The sequence below is a fragment of the Motacilla alba genome, chromosome Z, assembly GCF_015832195.1.
Source record: "Motacilla alba alba isolate MOTALB_02 chromosome Z, Motacilla_alba_V1.0_pri, whole genome shotgun sequence".
Classification (NCBI taxonomy): Eukaryota; Metazoa; Chordata; class Aves; order Passeriformes; family Motacillidae; genus Motacilla; species Motacilla alba.
Genome location: NC_052046.1, coordinates 57,256,127 through 57,263,472, shown reverse-complemented (window position 1 = coordinate 57,263,472; position 7,346 = coordinate 57,256,127).

The window sequence follows — 7,346 nt, the reverse complement described above, 5'->3', positions numbered from 1 at the left end:
TATGACGTCTTCAGGGCTGGTATGGGAACAATTCTGAACAACCTCCTTTTTCTCTGCGGTGTGTCTCATTTAAAGAAGTTTTATTTTCCTCTTGCTGAGATTCTGCCATTTCTGACACTAAGCAATAGACCTCCCCCCAAAAATACTGCCTTCCTTAAAACCAGAGTGCTCAGATTGGTTTCAGTGTGGTCAGTGTTTATTCTGCTGGGCCTGGGACTTCCCATTTAAGTGTGTGTAACAGGTTCTGCTGCAAATTGTGGAGCTGAAGGACTGAGAACAAGGAGTATTTTTCAGTCTTTCATAAGGCTCTTGCCAAGTTTGGGGCAACTCTGCAGGCTATATAGGTAAACCCAGTTTAACCCAGCTGGCTGTGAGCCAACATGAAGAAAAGTTTCACTGACATATCTGGGATGATATCCTGGCAGCTGTTTCCTACCCCCTCCTTCCAAACCACTGATTCTGACAAACTGGAAGTGGGTCTTGGGCTGATAGTTTGATCATGCTAATGGAGTGACATATGATACATTTCCAGATAAATGGCGTTCTCCTTACCACTCCAATTTGTGCATTTATATGAAGCATAATGTCACAGGATTCAAGATTGAGAACAGCTGCAATGGATTTTTAGCCTATAAATGTGATCCATTTTCTATACCATCTCCATCAAAACCAAATACCATCTCAGTTTGTCGACAGGTGACTCAAAGTCTTTGAGACTCTCAGAAACAACCATCAATTTTAAAACCATGCTTCTGGTTTCCTTGAACATTTTAACATTTCTCTTGTGGTAATAGTTTCAAGACAAAATACAAGTTCCCTGGTCAACTCTTTATCAGATCCAGTATCTTGCTACAAAAATGTATATTTTCTGTGAACACCTTTATTAAATACATTGGTGCTGGCATTACTGCCTCTCCTGTCCTAGTTATTATTAATTCTCTATTAATTTACTATTAAGGAAGGAAAGCTGCTTCCACTGAATATCTTACAATAGCTTAAATAATTTAAATCCATTAGAATTTTATAGCTTTATAATTATCACTTATAAATTAAGCGATGCAATTAGTGAGCAATATAAACAGTCTCACTCTCTACAGGTGCCAGCCCAAAGAAATTTCCAGTCCTTTGCATAGAGCAGAACATCATACGGTTTGTCAAGGCACAGCTAAGGCAGTTGTGAGCTGGTAACTCCCCTGCTAAGTGCTTCAGTGGTGCTGCTGGTAAACAGCTGGGTGTCAGCCCTTTTCCCCCCTGTGCTGGGAAGTAATATCTTCCTGGATGACCTTTCCTACCCTGAGGAAAAGGTTCAAGACTTTGTACACTGGAAAAACTGAGGTTCATAGCCCTAACTGAATGAAGGCTGAGGTGATGTGTAAAACCTAAGAAAGCAATTCAGTTAACTAGTGTGGGTGGCAAATTAATCTGAGAACTGTTTGTACAGTCTGCTTGAGGATATTTGACTTTTCCTTTATTCTGTAAAGAGGCATTTGGTAATCTCAGTGGATGTTCAGACAATAAAATATTTGGAATGCTGCATATCAGAGCTCTTCAAAGTTAAGGAAGTGCTACTTTGAAAAAAAAAAATCCTTGCCTTAGACGACTAAATAAATTAAAAAAATATACATATATATTTAAAATCTCCCAGATATCTCTCTGGGGAACAGTGATAATGTGATAAGTTCTACAGTGGAACATTTGGCACCTTCTGTGGTCTCTTTGAGCTGATTTGAGAATTTGTATTCTCTAGTAGTCACTGCCACCTGGAAAGGATCTGCTTCTACTGACATTTTTCTGCACATGAACCACGAGAAGTGGCAAGTGCTCCCTTGTCCATGACAAGTGTTTTGATCTTACTCTAGTATTTGAGAGGACAAGAGGAAAAGGGTCTGAGGACTAACACCATCCAAGTTACTTGGATAATCATTTTGGTTACTTGGACGTAACCAAGTTCAGCTTTTTTCTTTTGACTTAAAGTAAACTGGTCATTTCCAGAACTCCAAGCAGTCTGTGTGGAGCTCTTCCAAGTCTAAAGCCCCTGCACTCTAGTCCTTTCTGAATGAGCTATCCTGAGCTTTCATGTGACAACCCAAAGACAAGTGCATGCTGCTTCTCATCTCTCCAGGTGTGCCAGATCCAGCTCCACAGATTCCAGCAATGTGCTGGACTTTGACCTGCCTTTGCTCTGCTGCACCATGCCATATAGAGCACTATAGAGGGGGATCCCTGCTGATGACAAAAGTGCACCAGCTTTTGGGCCAGGCCTGTCCTGTTTCTCCAGTCCAGCTGTAATTCCCTCTGAACATAAACAAGTGTCTCACACATTTTCCCTGGCACAGAGAGGCTATTATCTTGTCCATTTCATTCCCTAAAGCAAAAAGCATGTATAATACAGATTCTAGGGTTTCAATTGTAATTTTTGACATTTCATAGAGCATTAAAATGCCACATTTCTAAGCAGTAAACAATAATTACATCTTAAGGCAAGATAGATAATAGCTTCAATAATGTGCAAACATGTACCCATAGAAATGAATAGGAATTTTTACCTTTAATTGGTCAAATTGTGCAGCTGGAATCTCACCACAATTATATTTTGGCTGAAAAATATACATTTGGATGAAAAATTATGAGCATTTGCTCTGGCCCCTTGAGGGCCAGGGAGCTGTGATGACACCACTGAACTGATCATGCCTTAGAGCATTTGGACTGCTCGACAATAATTTTTCCGTAACAGTAGTTTCAGGGTGTATTTACAGTACAACTGCTGGAAAATTTCATTGAGCAGATGATAAGAGGTGAGTTACTTTCAGTTGATTTGGCTATGAGGAAAATTTATACTTTGCAAATTTAATTCAGATCTGCCCTGCTTGACTAGATCACTGTCACAGAGACATCTGCTTACTATAGTTGCCTTAATTCCAGTTGCATGTTTTGTCTGCTCTAGTAGTAGGTCTTTGGAAAAGCAAAGGAGGAAACAATGATTACATGGATAGAGAGGGAAAATGTTCCAGATGAAATTCAGATTTATTTTGCCACATCACCTTACTTAGGAGCCTATCATAAAGCATACAAGACATATAACTACTTCTCTCTAGAGCTGTGCTTAGCTTCAAATATTACCCATCTTTTGGGCTGTCTGCTGCTTACTTTCAGGTCACCACATCTCTCCTCTGAACACAACATAATCCGAAGGCAGGTTTTTGGGGTTGCTACACTTTGAAAAAGACAAGTAGTTTTGTTTTATTTTGGTAGTGTACCTGCTTAATCTTAACTGTCTTCAGGGATTAAAATACAGCAGTCTGAATCTCAGGTAAGACATGTAGAAGACAGTCTGCTGTTTAATGAAAACTGAATGGAGATGGTTTAGCAGATGTCCCCACTGATTTTTAAGTCATAGAGCACAATTTTCCCAAGCTACTTGTTATCAGCAGAAACAACTAGGCAGGAATGTTCTCACCCTTTCTTGAGCTGGGCTTTTACTCAGATGCACTGTAAGCACTAGAACAGGGTCTACAGAGCACCATAAAGGCAAAGCCTGCCTGCACCTCTCCTGAGACATGACAGCATAGTCATATGTGGCTTCTTAAGTTTTCAGTCAGATACCTTTGCTAATGCTTGCTTTTGTGACTTTCAGCAACCACACACAGTGCTGCTTATGTCTTGCACACACCATCTCTCTTGCACACATGTTCACTCTGCTTTTTTGGGAACCACATGTATTGTTGACACAAATTCTGTCTTTTCCAGCTTCCAAAACCCCCTGCCAAACACATTTTTTTAAAATTAAATAATGCTTGGCAGTGTATACAAGCAAACAATTACCCACACAAATTTGGTGCAAGCAAGTGTAAGACCACAGCAACAGAGCAGAGGAAGTCGGCTTTAATCATTAAAATGTATCAAGTGTGGGTTCAGCAATTGTTTTTGTTCAACAAACCATGCTATTTTATTGTGTGGTTAGCTTTCCTGGGCTACAGATTGAGCCTAAATCAAGGTTTAATGAAACACACGGCTTTTGTGACAAAATGGAGGACCATGTCCCTATCTCTAACTCTCCCCCCACCCCCCACTTTGATCTTTTCTCACAGATGAGGGCTGAATGACCCACCATCTTGAGACTTCACTGCATTGCAGACACAGATAACACTGTGTTGAGGACCAAATACAGTTATCAAGGAGGTTTTGTGTCTTCCCAAATACAGCAGCAAACAGGTTAAGGAAATTAAGTTTGGCCCTCCAGCTCTTGAGGTAGTTTTGAATTCTGTCACTTTAGATGCTTCTGCATGTACCATTCTCACCTGCTACTCCACCCAGCAGCTGGCCATTGCAATCTGCTTTATCAACTTTTAGCTACAGCAGTGTTCCTGGGATTTTGATTATGACTTAATTCCCATGCAAAAAGTAAAACAAGGAAAAATTTACCCATGGTAATTTGAGAAGCAATCCGGCATCCAAATGAAGTCATACCCAATGCTGATGAAAGAGCACTTGAAACCAAAGGGTAACCAAATGCCTCAGGCCGTTTCATCATCTGAGGTACACAGGAGTAAATATGAAAGGCCTCTGATGTAGATTAATAGGCATCACAGGTATGTAAATGATATCTCAATTTGGCACGCTATAACTTACTTGCTCTTAGATCTTAAAATACCCTAAAGTGTAACTTTATAACACAACAAAACTGTTCTTAATTCCCTACAAAAACTCCATGTAATTTTAATATTAAGTTAATTGGAAAAGAAACCTTTTATGAAGAAAATAAATACTTTAAACTATATATTAAAGATCATAGATTACTTGGGGAAAAAAATCTTGCTTCAGGTTTCACTACAGATTAGAAATACTATCAGAAAAAAAACCCCAAAAAACTAAAAGTTAAGTTCCTGTTCTCATTTTTCCTACTCTGTGCTGATGCCATCCTACAGCTCCCAGGCATCATAGTCTGGTTTACCAAAGTATGTGTGCCTTCACTTACTACTTCCTTGTGGTAACTCCAGTTCCTTCAAAAAGAATGGCAAACAAGGCTCCAAACCTTCAAAAATAACTGGCTAGAATTATATGTTTGCAATTCAACTAAATTTTACCACCTCTAATATGCTGAATGCAGGTTGTCTTATGCCCAAGTGTTTCATCCCTTTGTCTTCACTTGGGGAATCTTTCCTGCTCAGGCCACACACAGGCTTCTGGGCACAGCCTTGCCAGTCCTCTAAACTCACATGAAAAAGATTCTCAGTGTTTTGACAGGTTTTCAAAACAAAGATTCTCCCCCCTAAAAGAGTTATTGAATTACATAACTCATACTCTGCAAGGCACCGTCCCCACACCCCACACGGGGAAAAAAAAAACTCCAATAAACAGGGTGCTGTGGATAGGTTTCTGAGATTGTACTTTACCCTACCTAGAAGTTGCTTATACATGCATACACAGATGGATTCACACTGAGGTTTTACACGTCTTTTGGCCTTCTCACTGTCTGGCTGTAAGTTAATGGGTGTGAGAACAATGACAATATGTGCCACTTTAAGAACAGCCTTTTATGTAACCCAGATTAAAATTTAACTGGCCTGTTTCACTATTCAGTATGTGCAGCCTTTTCAATGGGATCTGATAAAGATCAGTTTTGCTGGAACTTGTTTTCACAGCACTTAAAAAAAACCAGGTTCTCTGCCACTGGCACTTGGAGCAAAACAAGCTGCATTTGAGAATGAAGTAACATGCTTACTATGGTTTTACATGTGTAATAAATATAAGGCCAAAAAGGGGCAGGAAGGATTTCTAGTACAGTTTCAGTTGCCAGTCTTGCTTTAGTTGCATTGTAACATTAATTCACCTCCTAGGTGTAGGGCACCGCTTCACTGGCCTGGCAACTGCAAATAGCTGTCAACTACTAAAGGATGCCTGAAGCAGCCTGAAAGTGTGACTGAAAACCTTACTCAGCTCCATCCTTGCATAATGGGACTCTTATCACTAAGGCAGTTCAGCTCTCCAAGCTGAAGTTGAGGGTCTGGCGTGGGAGGAAACAGGAGAGCTGCAAAATCTTCATTTAAATTGTGGAGAAACAGATGATCAACTTTCACTTCCGTTAAATCTCTTATCTTGTTTAAACATGTGCCTCTCACATACTGTCAGGAAAAGGTGAATTTATAGAAACTGGTAGGTAATGATATTCTGGGTGTACTGTAAGTGCAAGCAAGCCTCAAAGATAGCCCATGCATCTCCTGATAACAGGCTGTCATTTCTGCAAGAAACAGTTCACTGGCTGAATGAGTTCACACATGCACCAGCCCAGTCCACTGGGAACTCCTGTGAGCCCCTATCAATGACAGCCAAGACTGAGGTCTTTGAAGTCCCCATACCTAAGATGAAGCATACTTATAGCAAATAAGCCCCAGTACAGTTGCACAGTTGGATAGTTTAACATACTTCAGAAGCAAGCCACAAGTGCCAGATGCCATGAGCTGATTATGAATCTCTCCTTCAAGATAAGCATTTAGGACACATTACTCTAGGAGTTCAAGACCATCAAACTTCAGATTTTAGATCCTTGTGAAAAATTCTTAAGACATTATCTAAGGACGATGTGGCAACTGGTATAAAACCCCTGTTAATAAATAACAGAAGAATTTGCAATTACTTTGAAATTACTTTGAAACTGAATTGAGGAATGCAGTTTTCAGAGGAGACACCAAGTTCCCACCTTGAACAGCATCCACAGCACCATGCATACCTGTGTATATTCCTCAAGATTGCCCAAAAAGCTTTATGAATGTGCAAAATAAAATTACTTATGAGCATTAAGTACATGGTTTGCAAGACGACTGCAAAATCTATGAAAATGCACTGTACATGCAAGCAGAAACCCATGTATTTCTCCTAAAACCTCTATGCATTTCCTAACCCATGCATTTCTCCTAAAACCTCTATGAATTTCCTAACACTTTAGAAAAAAAGTTCATATGGAGCTTCTTGAAAGGCCATCAGTAAGGAAGTAGAAGCAGTACCCTTATAGCTTTCATAGCAGAGATTAGAAAGATCACTCTCTGCATTCTCATAGAGGTCATCAATAAAGATTTCTTCAAAATCCTAAACTATACTTGAAAAACTAAAAATTAAGAATAATTTTGCAAGGGAAAAACTTAGAGACAGTGATGGACTTTTTATTCTCTCTGCAAATAAATTGAGGATTTTTTGAGACATATTTTTGGAAATCATAATATCCCTATGGATATTTTTAGAGGTGTGTTTTTATTTTAAAGCATTCACTTTGTGATGGCCAGTGTTAAACATTTTTGATTAAATGCATATTTTGTTGAAGCTTGTGGTTTTCAATAAAGTTCAAAAGCATC